The 21,114-nt window shown below is 35.2% G+C and overlaps 1 pseudogene; it reads right to left on the bottom strand.

Annotated features, from left to right (window-relative positions):
* Positions 1-13,643: 13,643 nt before the first annotated feature.
* On the bottom strand, positions 13,644-15,102 carry LOC140452674 (piwi-like protein Siwi; annotated as a pseudogene).
* Between the last annotated feature and the right edge of the window lie 6,012 nt (positions 15,103-21,114).

The raw sequence follows: 21,114 nt of genomic DNA, 5'->3' as shown, positions 1-21,114 counted from the left end.
ATTTTTCGTTGTTTGCTTGACTGTCACTTCTGTGCCTTTTTTAGGGCGTCCACCAACATTTCGTTAAAATGCTAAATATTTATTTTATCTGGCACGTCTTTCTGTAGGTTACTCTCTATTTCTTCCTATTATGCCCTTGTGTTAGTAATCGCAGTGCATGTGACAAAATTGATTCAATACGGTTACGTTTTGTTAGTAAATATAAAGTAAATTTCGTTCTTGTTTAGCCATTTGGTGATTGTCAAGTCCACTTTCTTTGGGGCATTTTTTAAAATGAGTGTTCCTGACATATAGCTTGTTTTGCAAAGACATTCTATATATGGCGTTTCTATCTCCATATCCTTGAGGTCAAAGTACAAATATCCATTCCAGAATTCTGAAACTCTGTACTAGCTTATACAGGTCTAGTGGATGGGTACTACAACTCAAGTCTCCATCAAACAGTCCCATTGTATGCAGGTGCCCCTACCTGGTGCATGTCCAGTAAGGAAGCTCGTTATGACTCTGAGCTGATGCCTGCATGTTTTCCGCAGTACTTCAGCACTAGTAGCACATGTACGTCCAATAAATCTTGCCGGATAAATGTGTTTGACCAGATATATTTTCCCTGTGTGTTGGCTTCGGATCCAGGTTGTTTTCCGGTCGCGGACGACGCTTTTTGGCACTCCCACGGCCGGCTCTAGACATAAGTATTTTGTAGCTGATGCTGTTCTGGTAAGTGCATCAGCCATATATGCTCCGATGACCTGAAACCCATACCGGTGTAACGCTGTTAGATTCCGCTAGTCTATCGAGTTCGCGTCGATATTCCCTCACTAGCCTAGAGTCCACCTGAGAGCTTACGAGAGTCTCAATGGTTGCTTGGCTATCTGTGTATATATTGATAACAGTATTTGAAGACAGGGTCTCCCTGGCGTAGCTCGTTATTTATTTTAAAAGGTTCAGACAGTTTTTTCCGGATTTGTACTCTACATTAAATTTTTTAAAAGGTTATTTTTGTTAAATTTACTAACTGATCTGGTACTCTTAGTTCTTTCATTGCTCTTAACATTTCTTTACTCTTTACAGAGTCTAAGGGTGTCTTGTAGTATTTAAATATGTGGTGATAAGTATCTATGTCTGATTGTACTTTTTCTAAAATTTCCGATTTTCGATTTACCACCTCTGAAACCATTATTCGTTCTATTAACTTTTCCTATTATTCGTTCTTCATTTAGAAGCGCAATTTCTTTGTAGTTAGAGCATTTAGAGATTTATTTCTGTTTTGTGTATTATCTAGTATTTTCTGACATTATTACGATTTGTTTCTAGCTAGTTTTTTAACTACATCTTAAACTTCAACAATTGTTGGTGATTTCTCTTACCTCTCCTCTCTTCCGCTTACCTAATCTTTTTCGTCTTCCAGGTTTTATTCTTCTTCCTCTATATTAAGTATATATTTAAAGTATTTCACCCATCTATTAAATACAGCTTTCCTTGTTGTTAATATGTTACCATTCAGACTTCTGTATTGGTTTGTAGTTGCCTTGAGATCTTTTCTCTTGTTACGCTCTTGCATTCCCATTTTGCTGTTCCCATTTAATCTTTTTCTGCTACTTAAATACAAACTACAGCAAATTGCTCTCTTTTTTGAGCTGTTCTTAGTATCCAATGCGTGTCCATGCCTGTCCAGTCTCTTACATTTTTCAGCCAGGAGCATTTTCTTTTTCCTGGACCTCTTCTTCCTTCCACTTTCCCTTCCATTATAAGTCGTAGGAAGTTGTATTTTTCTCCTATAAAATAAAATTATTTTGTGAAAACCGCTTTATTGACTATGCTGAAGTTTTATGTAGTGTTTCTTATTTTAAAAAGAGGTAAATTTCGAAGGTTCTATGTGCCATTTAAATAGCTAAAAAAGATTATTGAAAAAACGTTGACGTTTGATAATTTTTTAATGGTTTTTGGTAAATTTGGTAATTTTTTCACTTTGAAATTAATTCTATCTACAAGGAAACTTATTAGCACGCTTTTTTGTCTTTACATAACTTTTCTAAAATGCATAGCTCTCGATATACCAACGAAAAAGAAAAATTGAATTTTTCCACAATTTGTTTAATAAAAAATTTAGCTCAGCAAGTGTCCGCATATTGAAATTATCATCAAATAACTGTCGAGAAGCTAGTGTTTTCATTTAAGACAGGATTTTTCCATTCGTTTCCCTTCTTCCAGTATTGTCCTTTTATAAGTTTTTTTAGTGTGAAGGCTCAAAAACACACAATTATTTTTAAATTTACCAATCCTTGTTTTATCAGTTTCTGATACTTTACTTTGGGCTTATTTAATTTAAAAACATTGTTTTTAATTGTTTGAGGCCCTTATCACAACCTAATAATGGATTTATACAAAACTGTTTAATAAATTAGAAGTAGGTACTTTTTGTATGAGCGACCTCTTGAACATTAGTCTGCGGTATTTTATGAAAGTTATTATGCAAAAAATCTCATGGGAATATTTTCCCCAAGGAATTCGAGGTTTTCGTCTCGTATAAACATATTTTGCTGAATTTAAAATCAAAATCCTATTATTTTTTTATCATACATTTATTGTTTCAGTTCTTACAAGGTTTATCTATAAGCCAAATTAGTGCAATGTAAACATTTTACATTTGTACACAGCAATTCTTATCGGCAGTGAAGACGGGAAGTCGTAAATTTTTATTACATCTTTCAATGTGAGATAAAATAAAAATGTGATGACTAACTGGAATGTTTAAGATTATAGAAACATAATATATCTTGTTTATTGGAAATACTCGACATTATTAGCACTAGGTTTTGAAACATCTTTACCATTACAGTCAAAAATGCTGCATAGATAAACAAATTCCAACACTCTGGTTTCTGGTTTTTGGTTTTCTGTTTGTTGATCCCATAAATGTTCTGCTGCCAAACCGCATTTCGTTAGTTTTGTAATTGCTTATGTCCAAACCAACCTTCTTTGATTGTTTTTGTGATCTTTTTACTTGGAGTTGTATGTCCTGTTTTGTAAGTGCTAAGAGACACATATCATCAGCCTAATCTATATCTTCCAGTCTGTTTATTAATCCCAAGTAAATGCCTTTATTAGAGTTGAGCAAAGCTATTGATTGGATGTTATGCAGTTATGTAGAACTTTGCTTTCTGTATCACTGCAAAGTCCTTTGATAAGATTCATTATTTTTTCTGGTATTGCTGTTCACTGTGCTTTCCATATGGCCATCTGTGTGAACGTGTAGAAGGCTCTCTTGCAGTCAACAAAGCATATGAACAGTGGAGAGTTGAATTCCTGCGACTTTTCTACGATTTCTCTGTGTATTAATTTGGTATATTATGTAAGATCGATTTGGTCTGAAGCCGACTTGTTCCTTCATAAACATTAGTTCTATACTGTCTGTCAATCAGTTGTTTATAATAATTATTGTTAATAATCTATTTATGGTATTCAGAAGTGTGATTCCTCTCAGTCGCAATATCTTTTATTACCATTTTTGGTATCTTTTTTGTAGTCTCGTTTTCCATTTCTTTGGGGAAGTTTTCCCATCTCCAGACCCTTTACAAGAATGAGGTGATTAGCTGTATTGTTGTGCTTTGGCACGCTTTTGCCAATTTTCGTCATAAGCAATCGTCCTTGCTTATGACGATATCAGTCGATCAGTAGGTCAGCTTTTGTGATGGAAATAGAGCATGGTAAACAAGGCAATGCTTGTAGTATTTGCAAATTTGCAACTCAAATAATAATAATAATAATAAAAACAACACAATAACGCAATTTAAGAAATATATAAAATATTTCCTAATATCTTGTGAAATTATGACTGTTTGTACGCTTTCAGTTTTTCTGTAGCCATTTCTAGTTCTGGCGTTGTTGGTTGATTGGTATTCAGTCTTTATTTTTTGACATTGGGATTTATATTTTTTGCTTCGTCGTGTAGTGTTGGGACTATATTTAGAGATTCATTGAAATATTTATTCTGTCTTTTGACTTGTTTCTATGGCGACGATATTTTAGCTGTATTACTTTTTTACAATTCTTCTACTTCATGTACCATGTCCTCTCAGAACGTTGGTTACCATCATAGCTATCTTAATTTTATTCACTGCCACCCTAAATAGCATGTTTGCATCAACACCATAACAATCTTGCAAGTTCTTCAATCATGAGGTTCTTCTTCGTCCTGGACTGCGTTTGCTTGCTATTTTTCCTTGCATGATATTTTGTAGCAAACTATATTTGGGACCTCTCATTACATGTCCGAAATACTCCACTTTTCTCTGCTTGATGCTTTTTATGATCTCTGATTTTTACAATTGGATAGTACATTCTCTGTGAAAGTTTTGAAAATCTAGTGGTTTTAGGTGGATAGACGATTGGACGCTCGCGCCTGATTCTGATTCCGGGGTTTGCCAACTCTGTCCCTTAGATTGGCCTCAGGAATGTTCGCATTAGAAATTGGGACTTCCTGTCAGATATATGACAGATCTTTAATAATAATATTTTTTTTTTACAGGTGGAATCATCTTCGGGAAAAACTACGGCCATGGCAGGAGATACGGAACAGTTTAAATATCAGATCATCCACTCCAGTGAGGGATCTAAAAAGGTAAATGTGCATATTTCTATTTCTCAATTTCCAAAACACAACAACAAGACATTTTAAACATAAGAGGGGTTCCAATAGACAAAGTAAAAAAATACAGATATCTTGGTACAATTATTAATGAAAGTAACGAGTATACAGAAGAAATAAAAAATGAGAACTGGACAAGCTAGATAGATTAGTACAGTTTCATTATAAATCTATTATGTAACAATCTCTTCATTTCATGTACAAAGATAAAATATACCGATGGCCAAAAAATGCAACACCTAGACGGACAAATATTTTTTAAATATTTATTTATGGAAGTTCCAATTAAAATTTTTCCATTTTTCTTCTTCCTGTTGTTCTTATTCATATTTTTATTTATTTTATCCTGTTAACTAGTCTCTGCAGTACATTCACTCTTTTTGCCACCAGTTTGGCCCCTTTCTGTTTCAACGTTATTTGTTGTACTTTGTTTTCTAGCGTTAATTAGACTAAAGCTTGGAAAATTCACAGATGTGCTTTCAGCGGTTAACTAATGTTGACGGACATGTTCAATAATCTTTGCTTTGTTATTGCCCCGATTCTTTCTGACATTACAATTACGAGGAATTATGCATTGATTTATTATTACAGTTTGATTGTTTTTCTGGTTTACCTTTATAACTTTTATCTTTACCCTAATCCTTAAAATTAAAGTCAACATTAATATTAAAATCAAAATTATCAAAAGTTGTCAAAAAAAAATCATCATTATTTCTCTTAACATAACTATAACTATTTTTACCCTCAATGTGGACGCCGTCGCTTCTTGTTTCTCCGTCCAACTTGTTTTCGTTACTTGTTTTTTGAACGCGCTGTTGCTATTTTCGTTGTTCTTTCCCCATTGATAACTGTTCCTCCTAGAGGGATTCATCACCATATTTTCTAGCTTTATTCTTTTTAAATCTTCTATTACTATAGCATCCTTTTGTTGTGATAAAGTTTGCAGTTCACTCAACGTGAATAATTCGCCATTTAGAAGCAATTTGTTATAACGAATACCTGCATTTTGACCGTTCTCTCTTGCTTTTCTTTGATATTTGAGAAGTTCCTTTCTTCGAGTTTTTATGTCTTTTGGATAATCTTCATTTATAAATATGTCTGTACCTCTTTAATTTCTTCGTTTCTTTGTGGACCTCATTCTTTTTACTCAAATTTTTGAATTCGATGAGGATCGGTCTTATCTTAATAATATTTTTGATACTAAGTCTTCGAATTTCTGCAATATCTTGATTTGTATTTAGTTCTACTTGCAATTTTCTTGAAATTTCTGATATCTTATTTTTGATTTGGGTTTCGTCTTCATTTTCGATCTCTTCTATTCCTTAGATAATCAGATACTTTTTTCTTATTCTCTTTCTCTACCTTATTTTATTGAATTTGCAATATTGTTTGAAGTTCTTGATTCTTTATTAATCTGTTTTCTTCTGTTAGTTCTGCGATCTCTTTATCAATTGTCTCGATTTTGTCTTCCATTCTCATGTTTTGTTTTTACCAGCAGATCTAATTTTAATAGTTTTTCAAAGATCTCACCAATTTCTGTTCAATTTCTTTATAACTGATAATTTTAGTGTATGATCACCTTTATTGTAGCAAACCGTAATAATTGTTTTAAACAAAAACGTTACTTACAGTATAAAAAGTAAAAGTATTAAAATTGATTATACATACTAAAAGTTTTACTTTAATTTTAAATAAAAATTTAATAATTTTGAACTTGCCCCTGTATTATATGAATGAAACTATATTACTGAGCTTCCTTCTTCTCAAACTCTTCTTTGCATCTATAGGTATAACGTCTGACAGATTTTCAATTGAAATATAAAGTGTACATACCCAAATTCACAATTTTTCCGAGAAAGCACTTTTAAACCCCTAAGCGGGGGTACACCTTTATCTCTACGGAAATAGAGGATACTCTATCACATAGTATGTGATATACTTTTAGATAAGACTTACAAAGAAATACTTTTGATCCAAATAAATAACTATACAAAGTGTTGCATTTTTTTTGGCCATCAGTATATTTAATATTTCTGTATGTATGTATATATATTTATGTTTGCATATAATTGCACACAAGTGCTCAGTGAGTCGTTTTCGAATCAACTAAACCCAACCTACAAACAACAAAAAGAAGGTTCATATGCCCAAATAACCTATTATTAACCATAGACGTATATATTAATATAGACCGAGCACACCGGCCGCTCGTGCTGACGACAAGATCTTTTGCGCTTGTTCATTCTACCCCTTTCTAGCACATTGTTTCGAGGTGCTAAGTGGAAGTATATGCACGTTAGAAGAGAAAATAAGGAAATAAACATTTTATTAAACAAATAATACATAGAACAAATAACCAGATCTTTAACTAATTCTACAGTTTTTACAGTTCTGACTACCTTATTCGGAAAATAAGTCTTAAACAGCTCTTTTATAGTTTCCGTTAGGCTCTCCGTATAGTTACCATTCAGCTTTTTGATCAGTCTGATTTCATTTGTGCGATCTTTCGAGAGAACTTTTTGGAGTCGTTGGAGCTAATTCTGTGACCCTTTAGCTATACATTTTGCCCTATTGAAGAGCAGTCTGACATTTTTTCTAAGTTTTGCCAACTCTTTGTTTCACCATGGAACATCTGTAGTGGCTGTCTTATGTTTCAATTGACACCTTGATTCATTTGTCTTTGTTATGGCGTTTTGAAATTGCCATGAAGCCATCACCTCTACTTGCAATATCTAAGTTGTTAGCAGATATATAGTCCAGGACGTACTCACCCCTGTTATTGATTCCTGTGCTACCCCATACTGCCTGGTGTACATTTACATCAGAGCCAAAAATTAATTCTCTGTTTCTTCTCTTGTACCATCCCATGAGTCTGTACTTCCTCTGGAGATGGATGGTTTTCGGAGTCACTCGGGCAATAACAATTTGCCTCTTGCCTACTCCTGTTGGCATTTCCATTATTGCGGTTACCAAATCTGCCGTGGTGAATTCTGGAATAGAAATACATTTAATATGTGGGAGCAGTAGCGCTGATCTTGGATTGTCAATATTAGTACTATAAAGTAACCTACCTAATTTTATGTTGTCTTATGTTTCATGAGTCCTTGGCTAGGGTGTCTTCAGTAAACCTTTTTCTAAGCACACTGGTAGCTGGTTTTAGTCTTATCTGGCATAAAAAGTTTCCTTTTCTTCTGCTTCTTTGCCCTCTGTAGGAGCTGGCACGTTAATGAGATTTATATCAAAGAACGTTCCTTTCATTTTCTGAATGGCTATCCTTTCGTTAATGTTAGTAAAACTTTTTACCGCGTGCTTGTATCTTTCACTTATTATGAAACTCATCCCCCTTGTCCACCTCGTGAATTTTCGTGACATTTTAGGTATTTTCCGTATTCCCCGATGTCTTCGTTCTTCCATCTCATTTCTTGCAATGCTAAAGTAGATATTCATATTGATATTTGTTTTATCCTGTTTACTAGTCTCTGCAGTACATTCACTGTTTTTTTTAATCAGTGTTTCGGCGTTATTTGTTGTACTTTGCTTTCTAGCGTTAATTTGACTAAAGCTTGGAAAATTCTCCGATGTGCTTCAGCGGTCAACTGATGACATAAAATATAATTACTTTAAACAGGTTCAAACAAATTTTTTCGTATATGCCTACAAATTGAAATTTAATCTATATTAATTAATCTTAGTTAGATCAGGCAGATGGCTTACGACTGACTGTATTATAAAACCTGTTGCGAAGCTACATAATCTCAAAAACAGCTGTTTTTACACTTTTAGGTTAGGATATCTCAAAAACCAGAGTCAATTTGACAACTTGTAGCTCAGACTCAACGCACACAAAATGAAAAGTATATTTTGATCTCTATTCGTGCTTAAAAACAGTCTTTTACTCAAAAATGGAACTCGAAACAGTGCGCAATAAACAATTCACAATAATAAACAATATTTTCCTGAACTTTCTTGAAAAAATATTCGATTTTGAAAGAGGATATTTGAGGTGATAATAATATTACCCGATATTAATTAACTTTAGCCACATTGAAAATGTTTTTGAAAAAAACGTAAGGTTATGTACTAACTTACTTGTGAAATTATATGTTATATATTATATGTTAATATATATGTCTATGGTCTTAACGTGTTGTTTAACGTCTGATATAGCGAAACCAATTTGCACGGAAGTATATTTGGTTGACTACTTTAAAAGGGTCGGGTCGTTAACGACTCGCAGTGCATAAATGGGTTAAAAGCTACATTTATCTTTAAAAGAAAAGCTAAATGAAGATTAATAAAATCGAGCTTAATTTTTTAGTTTTATATCTCATCCTCATCATGAGCTATAGTCATACAGAAGGATCCTGAAGATACCATGGACAAAGTCACCAATGAAGAAGTACTGCGGAGGATGAACAAACTACGGATTTGGTCAACATCGTGAAGAGCCGTAAGCTGGGACATACTACTTGGGACATATAATGAGAAATCAAGGCAGATACGAGCTACTTCAATGCATTTTGCAAGGTAAAATTAAAGGGAAAAAGGCCCCAGGACGAAGAAGGATATCCTGCCTTGCTAACCTGAGAGCATGGTATAGAAAGACCTCAACACAGCTATTTCGTATAGCAACCAACAAAGTCATCATAGCCAGGAAGATCGCCAACGTTCGGAACGGACAGACACACTAAGAAGAAGAAGAATATCTCATCCTTGTGGTATAGTTTAAAATTGTTTATTGACTTAATATATATTAAGGGATATTACAGCTATTTGCAATTGTTCAAGTTCTAATTAATTTTTTGGGTTGCTGCATGTTTTATTGTTATTATTTATAAGTGTCTTACATAATGGCAGCTTATGTAAATTTTTGTATTGTTTAATATGTGCCGTGCCTTACATACGACGGTGAGAAAGATTGTTACATTCTCCTCTTTAATTTCAGTAGTTGTATTGGTATTTCCCACACCCTTTACTTTTACTCCTTTGTGTAGCACGAACTTTTTTCTTTCAGTTCTACCACAATGTTTTTGTTACACCAGATTTTCCTCTCCCAAATCTCTAACTTGTTTTTTTCTTTCTGATTGCTTGTCCAAATTTTACATGCATATAACACTGTTGGTCTTATTATTGTTTCTTAAAGTCGAATCTTGGCTGCCCTGGACACGTTTTTTTGCCTTCAACAGTGCTTTTATTGATCCTACTGCTTTGTTACATTTCAGCAGCCGTTTATCTATTTCTCTTTCTTTTCCTCTTCTAGTTGTGAAGTGATCGATTTATTTTCTTCTGTATTTTCCCCTCTCATTTCCATATAGTTGGTTGTTTCTTGATTTATAATCAGGCCATATTTACTAGCTTCTTCTTCAAAGTTTGTAAACATTTTTCGAAGTTCTATTCTTGAACGTGTTAAATACTAAGTCATCTGCGAAACATCTACCTACTTTTTTATAATTTTTGCTAATACTTCATACATTACTTCTAATAGTGCATAGTCTGTAATTTTCACAGACAGTCTTCTCATCTTTTTTGTTGGGCAGATGAGTGCTATGTTTCATTGCTCTGGCAATTTTTCGTTTCCATATATGTTTATAATAAGTCTAAGCTAACTTTGGCTGCAGTATATCTCCTCCTACTTTTAATATTTCTACTGGCACACCTCTTTCTCTGTCACTTTTATTATGTTTTAGGTCTCTTTTTACTTTTATTACATCCTTAATTGCTGTTGGTTTTAGGGTTTGTTGTTCTATTTCTTGTGATCGCTGTTGGATTTTCCGTTCCTGTTTGGTCTTTATAGTTTAATAATTCATCGAAATACTCTGCTCATCTGTTTAATTTTTCTGTCTTGTCTCCTAGCAACATACTATCTTTATTTCTGCAAAACATTGTACTTTATTTTGCGTCAGCGGTGTCTTTTTTACTCCTTAATTTAAAATTTCTAACTTATTTTTCGATATAGTTGCCTTCTATTATTTCTAGTTGTCTTTCCAGTAATTTTCTCTTCTTTTGTCTGCAAAATAGTTCAACTTCTCTCGGTTTTTTTTAATAAGGTCTGCCGCTTGTATCATTCTTCTTCTACGGCACTAAAGTCTAAATTGAGCCTTGGCCTCCTTTATTTTTTGCCTCCAACCGTGCTTGTCTGTGACTGATCTTCTCCATACACGGACTCCTAAAAGGGCTTGTACGTCGCTGTTTACTGTGTCTTCCCAGCGCTTTCTTGGCTTTCCAACCGGTCTCTTTCCCTGAATTCTAGCATTCAGTGCTCTTCTTGGTAGCCTATTCTCTCCCATTCTTATCACATGTCCGGTCCATTACAATCTTTGTATTCTAATGAAGTCTGACAGTGGCGCTTCCTTATAAAGTTTGGAGTAAAATATGGTCTGATCCACAGCATGCTCCTCGTCGTGTTCTCACATCTGAGATACTACTGGCTGCCTTTTTGTCTATCAGCACATGGTCAATTTGATGGGTTGCGATGTTCCATCTAGTGAAATCCACGTCATTTTGTGTATGTCTTTATGTGGGAAGCATGTGGAACTTATAACCATGTTTTTACTGGTGGAAAATTTATCAAAAACTCCAAGTTCTAGCTTGTTTCATTGTGTAGTTGGTGTTACCCTGTTGTGCCATAGAACTGCGGCTCTTTGCCTATTTTAGCATTCATATCACCCATTATATTATTGATGTCATTTTGGGCGCATTGTCATATACTATCTCCAGCTGTTAGTAGAAGCTTTCCTTTGTATGTTGTTCTTTTTCTGTTTGGCAGTGAATGTTAATCATTGTTAGGTTGAAGGAGTGCAAATTCTTAACTTGCAAACCCTTTCACTGACTGCCTGGAAGTCTAGAATTTTTGACTTAAAATCATTATCCACCAAAAATGCAACTCCACGCGCTTTGCTTCCTTGCTCCTTTACAGTATATAGAATTGTGTGCTTTTTAGTGTCCCTGACCCCTTTTTCCAGCTATCTTGTTTCCTGAAGAGCAGTAATCATGAGCTTATATCTTTTTAGTTCTTGCAGAGGTGCGGTTTGAGCTCCTGGTTTCTTTAGTGTCCTCACATTCCAGTTTCCAAATATATAGTCCATGTATCATAGCTAGAGTCGTTTCCGAAAGTTCCGTCCTGTATTCCGAAGCAAAAGGTTATGTTCCATTGAAAATTCTATTACTTTTTTTCCATTATTATTACTATCTTTTACAGGCTTTTATCACTTGTTATATTCTTATAACTATCTTCTCTTCCTATTTTCGCATTCATATCTCTCACGATTTGTCATATTTTGGTACTCTTCCAATTAGCTCACACAGTTGTTCATAGAACTTATTTTTTCTTTCCATGCCTTTCTGTAAAAGCATTTCCGTTAATGAAGCTTATTTTTCTATATTTCCCTTGCAATTTTAAATAGCACAGGTATAATAATAATACGGTCAACTGCGGTTTATCCGTGGAGTTGATTGGCACGGTTGTCGTGGATAAGCCGTAACTAGAAGTCAAGTACATAACTTCAAAACATAAAAATGTTTTCCACCTAAAGCTTTAATTTACAATTTTCAATGTGTACTTACATTTTTACACTTTTTGAAAGTAGTCTGTTATTTGTTTTTGCTTCTTTGGGTGGAAAACTGAAAAAAACTTCTTCGTCCTGGTCCTTTAGATATTCTTGAAGTTCAGTCACGTAACACAAAGCTGCTTCCTGAGTCAGTCGTCCACCAGATACAAGCTCCTCTTCTTCTTCATTACTTTTCCCGTTTTTCCCTTGGTATTTTCTTAGGATGTCTTCATCCATTAAATGCTCAAATCCCCGGTCAGTAGCGTCGTAGTCTAACCACTCTTGCAGGTTTGTTGCGTCCACATTCTCTCCTCCAAGAACTTCTTCTTCGTATGTTAGGCCTTAAGGCCTGTTGTTTTCGGTCTGATTTAGCAGTATTTGGGATGTTGACTGCCAGCTCCATCTTTTAGGGGTCTGCCTTGTGGTCTTTTACCTTCTGGTTTTCCATCTCTTACTATTCGGGCAAGTCTCTCTCTTCCCATTCTGTTAATGTGTTGGTTCCATTCTCGTCTTCTTTGGCGTCCCCATCTGACGATATCATGTACTTTACATATGTCTTTGATTTGTGTATTAGGGAGTCCGTCTCTTAAAGTTTTAGCTGCTATCGCCTTCAGTTTTTTATCTCTGTTGTTCCTAAGATTTTTGAGATAGTTAAATTTCGATACTTGTTTTATTATTTCTTTGTTTATTACAATTTTGAATCTCACTGGCTCGTTAGCAATAATTTCAGGTTACACTTTTCTGCGGTAGCTTCCAAAGCATGGACCATTGGATCTAATTCTACGTAAGACGAGGTTCTCATTGTTTTTCTTTTCTTGTTTTCTTGTCAGAAAGATGTTCTGCCATTGATGCAAATAAAAGTTTGCCCTTTTGTTTTAAAATGTCTCGCACTGTCGACTCACCGATACCGTACTGAAAGCACATAAGTTTTTATTAAAATTACATATTTTTATATTATATTTATAATAGTAATGATACATCATGGATCTAGTTTATAAAAGTAATTGAGTTGATTGTAATTTATGTTAGAAAAAACACATTTTAATACAAAACTATTTATAAGTTGGGTATATATTCTAAAAAAATTAAGCTAGATAATACTAATTTCTATCTGTGTATATAATGTGTCCCTCGCAACATTATTTCAACATTGTTCAAACACGTATATGATTCATAATTTTTGTCATATTGAAATATTTAGTAGAGAAATGTTGATTCAATGGGTTTAAGTTCGTAATAATGTAAAAAACAACGGACTGGTGATATCAACACCGCAACTAAGCTAACAAATCCTTTCATAACATATTGCATGATGCTGTGCTATAACCCGATTCCTCCTCCCACACATTCCTTGGAAAAACCAAACCCCATAGAAACCACCAAAGAATTACAACCACCTGCCTTATTAATAGTTCTTTTTAGAAAACCGTAGTTCTCATCTTTTACACAGCTTAATACATATTTCTCCTTCTTGACCCATATCTGCCAATTTGATTGGTTGGCAATACACACATTATAAGTGTCGAGTACATTATAGCCGCAACGTTTTCTATTGCCTTACAGAATGTATTAGTTATGTCATCAAGTATATCATAAATTTGTGGTTGCCATATGTCCCATTGCATTCCTCTTGCAGTTTGTAAGGTATGCAAAAACTCGTAACATTAATTTTTTGTTTTACTAGAAAAATTTTTACTAATCTGCTTTAGGCTCAGCAGGGTATCTTGAATTGTTAGCTGCTACTATAGTTTCCATAGAAAGAACTCTTCCTTAAAATTGTATGAGACGATCTTATAATTGGAATTCCCATCTCCGGAGTTCCGTGACTGCTTCAGGGCATCGCAGGAACCACTTACAAAATTCTTGAAGTTTCCTAATACGGTCTACTGGTCCTACTCGAGTGTGATCCGAGATAGTTAATTATTAGTTAACATAATTCTGGAATTAAATACACAACTTCAGACTTTCCAGCTCGTATTTCCCTATGTCTGGTATCACACTAACAGGGGCTGGCGTCGTTCCCGAATATGAATCTTATACTTGCCTGCATAATACTGGACGTAGCTCATCTGTGAACGATCTACCACAGGGAGAGTACTGTCAGGATTCTGTGAGAAGTCCACATCATCAATTCTGTAAGTTCTGTTGTTGTAAAATGTCAGTACACTAGATCCTATAATTTTACTTTGGAATTATTTTCTGGGCTCTGGATCTCTAATCTCTAGAAACATGTTGTAACAAGTGTCCTCACGCAGGACTTAAAATGCTAGTTCGATATTCATCATAACCTGATTTTCGTGTTGCCGAATAAATGTAAAATATCCAGGCCACCGTGATAATTTGTGCTCATGTATATTAATTTGACTTTTGGGATCATGAGAGTCTCTTTGAAGCAACGTGCCCTGCATTGCCGACAGACATTTTCTAATCAGTATGTTAAAAAGGTGTATATAATGGAAGTCACCCCAGGCCAGTTCACTGACCATCCTGATGTGAATTCTGATTTTTTTTCTCCAGCTTCGTTTTCCACAAATTTTTCCAATGGGTCTAGACTTATTCTTTGTGCTCTATACAGCACTGTTCCATCAAATAAATACCCAGACAATGTGCCTCAAAGAGCTTGATGAATAACTTTTTTTCGTCCACTGGTGTGATCAACTTCCGAATGAAAGTCAACAAGGTATTGAAATAATAAGGATTTTCATGTCTTTATTAGGGGAAAATAATTTAATAATAAATTATTAAAGCTTCCGATCTAACTAACTCTTGAGAGTTACTTGTGCATAGATAGTCTAAAAGGTTGGCAGATGTACACATAATTTGGTATCAAACTCTCTTTTCTTCTTCGATATTAATTTTTTTCCATCGTGTCGTCTTCTCCCTCAAGTCCTCTACCAGTCTTCTCATCATTTCTTCGGTTTTCCTTCATCCCACATCGAACCCCGTTTGTTGAGACTAGTTACCCCGGATCTTTCTCTAATCAACTCGATCAAACTCTCTTTTCTACTTCGGTATTAATTTTTGTCCGTCGTGTCATCAGCTTTCTCTCTCAACTCCTCTACCAATCTTTTCATCATTTCTTCGGTTTTCCTTCGTCCCACATGAACCCCGTTTTTTGAGACTAGTTACCCCGGCTCTTTCCCTACTCAACTCGATCAAACTCTCTTTTCTTCTTCGCTATTAATTTTTGTCCGTCGTGTCATCAGCTTTCTCTCTCAAGTCCCCTACCAATATTTTCATGATTTCTTCGGTTTTCCTTCGTCCCACATGAACCGCGTTTTTTGAGACTAGTTACCCCGGCTCTTTCCCTAATCAACTCGTTCCTTATCCTGTTCCTTCTAGATCCACATTTTCATTTCAGCTACCTGCATCTTCTTTTCCTGAATCTTCTTGACATGCCACAGTTCTCAGCCGTACACCAACTCAGGCCTCACCACAATCTTTCTTTTCAGTCCCTCCCCGATTTTTGCACTGCAGAGTACCTCGCCCATTTGTTTCCAATTAACCATCCTGTATCCCGTGGAAAATTTTTCCATCCCATTTCCGTTAATATTTTCCTAATACAAACATGAAAATCCTTATTATTTCAATACCTTATTGATTTTAATTCGGAAGTTGATTACACCAGTGCACGAAAAAAAGTTATTCATCAAGATCTTCGAGGCACATTGTCTGGGTATTTATTTGATGGAATAGTGCTGTATACAGCACAAAGAATAAGTCCAGACCCATTGGAGAAATTTGTGGAAAACGAAGCTGGAGAAAAAAAATAAGAATTCACATCCGCATGGTCAGTGAACTGACCTGGGGCGACTTTCATTATATACAACTTTTTAACATACTGATCAGAAAATGTCTATCAGCAATGCAGGGCACGTTGCTTCAAAGAGACTCTCATGATCCCAAAAGTCAAATTAATATACATGAGCACAAATTATCACGGTGGCCTGGATATTTTACATTTATTCGCCAACATGAAAATCAAGTTATGATGAATATCGAACTAGCATTTAAAGTCCTTCGTGAGGACACTTGTTACAACATGTTTCTAGAGATTAGAGATCCAGAGCCCAGAAAAGAATTCCAAAGTAAAATTATAGGATCTAGTGTACTGACATTTTACAACAACAGGACTTACAGAATTGATTATGTGGACTTCTCCCAAAATGCTGATAGTACTCTCCCTATGGTAGATGGTTCACAGATGACCTACGTTCAGTATTATGCGGACAAGTGTAAGATTCATATCCGTGTGGAGTGTCTGTCTCCCATCGGACGCGTCCCCAGGTGGTGGATAGGGGAACCCCTAACCGGTCCCAGGATCGGCGGGTAGGTGGGAAATAAAATACCACCCGCGAACCAAAACAGACTAAGGTATAGTAACCCTAACAGAAGAGTCTCTGGTATATAAAATCGCTATATGCAAAACTAAAAAGACAATCCTCGTATTAGGAGTTCCCAAAAAGTTAAGTTAAAAAAGCTCACATATACTTGTATTGAACTGACTGATACAAGGTAAATCAAGGTATTTCCATGCCTTGGAAAAAATGTTGCTTGGGATACATAGATTAAAAGTCATATTAAATTGCCATATTATCAAATAATATTTATATACTTATAAGTAATATTTTATACTTTGTAATACAAACATAAATATCTACATCGGAACCATAAGACACCATGTCACTAAATGAAAATGTTGGTAAAGAGTAAACGATGATTTTGTCGCTCTTGTTTTAATGTCGCGTAAGTTTTGAAAATGATTTTGTATTTTATTAGTAAGGTACTAAATGTTGTACTAAATAGTTGTACTATACCTGACAGCAGTTTCGGTTTAATTTTTTTTGTAGAACTTTGAAAGGACATGGTGTTTTGTAACTCAAAAAAAAAATATTTATGTTGTAAAAAATAAAAAAACGTTATGTCCAATTTTTATTGTTAGTTATAAGAATATAAAGTATTATAAACGTTCATATAATAAAATGCATTATTTGTACCTGGAAATACGAGCAATAAAGCTTAGAACTATTAATTTGTTTCCATAACGTCGACCTCAACATCTGCGTCTGGCAGGGGGTACTCGTAATGAGTATTATCACCATAACTCAAATTTTTGTAAAAATCATGGCAATATGACGGAAGGAAAGGTATCAGTGATATAATATCTTTATACTTATTGTCGGTAATAGGTTTTTATGTACTACGTATAGCTGGTACAGAATCAGGCAATTTTAATGTACCTCTTTTCTTTCGTTTATGATCAACGACTCCAAAATCTTCCTCAAAGTTTTGCTTGTAATATAATGTACCAACTTCCCCTTGCCTGACTTGAAAATGAACTGCTGACGAAATAAGAAACGGTTCTTTATTTGTAGTAAGTTTCCGTTTAACAAATGGTGCAGACGTGTTATCGTAGATAATCTCAAAATTCAACATATCTGAAACCTCTGTTATGTACCTGATATTTATTTGAGCACTGTCTTATGAAGTGTTTCCAGTCCCAAGGTATCATAATTTCCAAACAACTCAAATGTTTACGTTTTCGTTCAATTGAAGCATGACAGGTGTCTACTTCCATATGAGTATGACTCTTCAATAGGAACTTTTGGTTTAATACTCTGATCTTGAGAAATTTCCATAGTATCCAGTAAAAAGCCATGATAAGCGTCATGTTCTTGTTCTGGCCGTAACAGTTATCAGACCATAGAATGATATCTTTAGTATTGCCAATATTATTGCAAATCCACTTAACAAGCGCAGAGGCCAACTGGTTCCCCCACGGCCACCCTTACTTTCGTCCCACATCACACAGGAGACGATACCATCAAAAGCATTGCGGATAGTGAAGTTAGGGGTCCATAGTTTTCTCTTATAAAATAATAAACCACATGACAGTAAGGGTGTTGAAAGACAGTTCTGTTAATCCATGGTTAAAACAGTGCTTGTATTAAATTTACAAGTATCACTATCAGCATTTTTCATGGCATATCTCTTTATAGACTCATCAGTATGGGCACGATAATTGGCTGTAACAATAAGTTCGTCTTCAGCGGACAAACTACTTTTTAGTTTAGCATGAAAAGTGTCACAATCATCGCATGTGTCAACCTCTGGTGACTTAAACGATAAATTAAATTCTGCATTAAATATGTCTCTGTTAGCCACTAACTCTTTTTCAAGTTTTTGTTCAATACGTGATTGTACATACAATTTGTATAGTTTATTTATAGTCACTTGAGGGCCTACGTATATTTTTAAAATTTTTTCTCCGCTTTAATGACTCTCGTAGGCTGGAATAGACGCAATATGCTTTCTGACACTTTCCTTATTCATTTCAGGTGTTTTAGTTGCTGGTACATGTTTCCTTCTTCTATCGGGTTGAACTCCATGTCGCACATTTATGCCCACAAATCTGCACTGCGGTGTTGTGCAGGAGGGGGGGTGTCGGTAAATAAAGAAAAACAAGAAAAGGCCATTTACACAGGATAACTTAAGTATGAACCTGCCGATAAAGAATCTAAATCAAATGACGACTGCCAAAATAACTTTCACGAAACTTTTGATGAAAAATGCGAATCAGAAAGCTATTTAAAATTTCGAGATACATAGGAAGCTTTAAGAGAAGGGAAACTTGTTAGAAGGGAAGGGAACTTGTTCCCCAAGAACAAGTAGGCTTTGTCAAAGGGAAGGGTACGAGAGAGCAAATCCTTAATATGCGGCAGCTCATAGAAAAGGCCCGCGAATTTAAAATTCCAATAATAATCTGTTTTCTAGACTACCAAAAGGAATTTGATTGTGTGAAGTGGGAAGTTCTCTGGACAGTTCTTCATGAGATGGGAGTTCCAGATCATTTGGCAATATTAATTAAAAACTTATACGAAGATAACTCAGTTAAAATAAGAATTGAAAACCAGCAATCTGATACCTTCAAAACCAGCAGAGGTGTACGACAAGGGTGCATACTATCTCCAGACCTGTTCAATTTATATGGAGAATACATAATGAGGAACGCACTCGATGGATGGAGAGGCGGCATCTCCATTGTAGGAAAAAAGATCTCAAACTTAAGATTCGCAGACGATACAACACTGATAGCAACATCTGAAGAGGAGATGTCGAGACTGATAAAGAGAGTAGAAACCGAAAGCAACAAGTGTGGGCTCAAGATTAATAATCAGAAAACAAAAATCATGATTGTGGACCACGCGAATATCCTCCAAATAACAGGCGCCCTAAATCAATTCGAGAAAGTAGACGAGTTCACGTATCTAGGATCTTCCTTAAGCAATGCAGCCTCCTCCCATACGGAAATTCGCAGAAGAATAGGGATGGCCAAGAACGCGATGAGTCGACTGTCAAAAATATGGAAGGACCGCTCTTTATCCAAAAAACTCAAAATGAGACTGGTACGGACACTCATTTTTTCAATCTTCAGTTACGGTGCCGAAACATGGACAATAAAATCAGAGGATAGGAAAAGGATTGACGCATTCGAAATGTGGTGCTGGAGACGAATGCTACGCGTCTCGTGGACGGAGCACAGATCCAATCAGTCGATTCTCGAAGAGCTAAACATTCAGACCAGACTCTCCTCTCAGTGTCTTGCAAAAGTTTTTTGGCCACATTGCGAGAAGAGACAATGACAACTTAGAAAGACTAATTGTGTGCGGAAACGTAGAAGGACGTAGAGGCAGAGGACGCTCACCTATCCGATGGTCAGATCAAGTACAGAAAGCCACTGGAGAGACGTTTTCCGAGTCCATGAGAGCAGCCCAAAATCGCAAGAGATGGAGAGAATTGACAGCCCGCATTGTAGGAAATCACGATCCTCAGCAATGAGGAAACGACAAAAGAGAGAGGAAACTTTAAAAATAACTCTCATGCCTAGTCGGTCTTTTGTGTTGTAGTCAAAACCAAATAAAGGATTTGTTCCGAAAACCCAAATTTCGAGAAAACAGTTGAATATTTGATACTGGCATCAAATCTAAATTGAGGCAATATCAATATTTTAAAAATTTAATGTACCAATGAGAGGATTGAAATATGTATATAAGCAGTCAAGAAGAAACGCTCGTCTCTAAAGTAACTTACTTTGGTGAACTTCAAATAGTTCTTGCTTGCATTGTAGGTATTCCATGACAGGTTTAAAAATGTATTTTCCATCGTGAAGATTTAATGTATTGATATTAAACAGAAAATAGCTAAGAATGTCTCTAAAAAGTTGGGAGCAGGTATAATCAACGCTTCGTTTACACGTAAAAGGGAAGGTATAGAAATATTTGTATGCTACTTGAAAATTTTAAGTGTAGTTTATAATTCGAAAATACAAAGATATTTACAAATGATAGATATTCACATTTTTTCTTCAAATTCCTTTGACCACCACTAGATCTCTCTCACCGATGTTTTGGTTTCGGACTGTTAAAAACAATTATGAGTAATATGATAATTAAAATAATAATTGTATTTTTTACTACATATAATGGTTTAATATTTAATGACATATTTACTAAATTTTCACAGGGTAAGTTTGGAAAATGTTTGATAAAAGTAAAGTCATGGCATGGAGTTAGAATGTATAGTTTTCAATATGATACCATGCTATGGCATGCTGGACGAGCCGTATAACCTGTAGTCAACACCACCATGTATGAGAGGGAACACAATGTGTATAAATACTCATACCCTCATAAAATGCTTTCTTCTTTTCTATCGGCCTCCCTTGGCCCACCCTTGGTTTTCAGACCCCGAATGCCTATAAGGTTTCCGAGGGCAGATGGGTCACTATTTTCTTCCTACTATATTTTTATACTTACAGCTTTCTACGCTTACTTTAAAACCCACGGCACGAGTTGTAATAACCTGTTATAAACAATATCACATACTACGCTACGAGTAATGTAAATAGGGATAACCAAATTT

The sequence above is a fragment of the Diabrotica undecimpunctata genome, chromosome 11 (assembly GCF_040954645.1).
Source record: "Diabrotica undecimpunctata isolate CICGRU chromosome 11, icDiaUnde3, whole genome shotgun sequence".
In the NCBI taxonomy this organism is placed as follows: Eukaryota; Metazoa; Arthropoda; class Insecta; order Coleoptera; family Chrysomelidae; genus Diabrotica; species Diabrotica undecimpunctata.
This window is presented reverse-complemented; position numbering and strand designations above follow the sequence as displayed.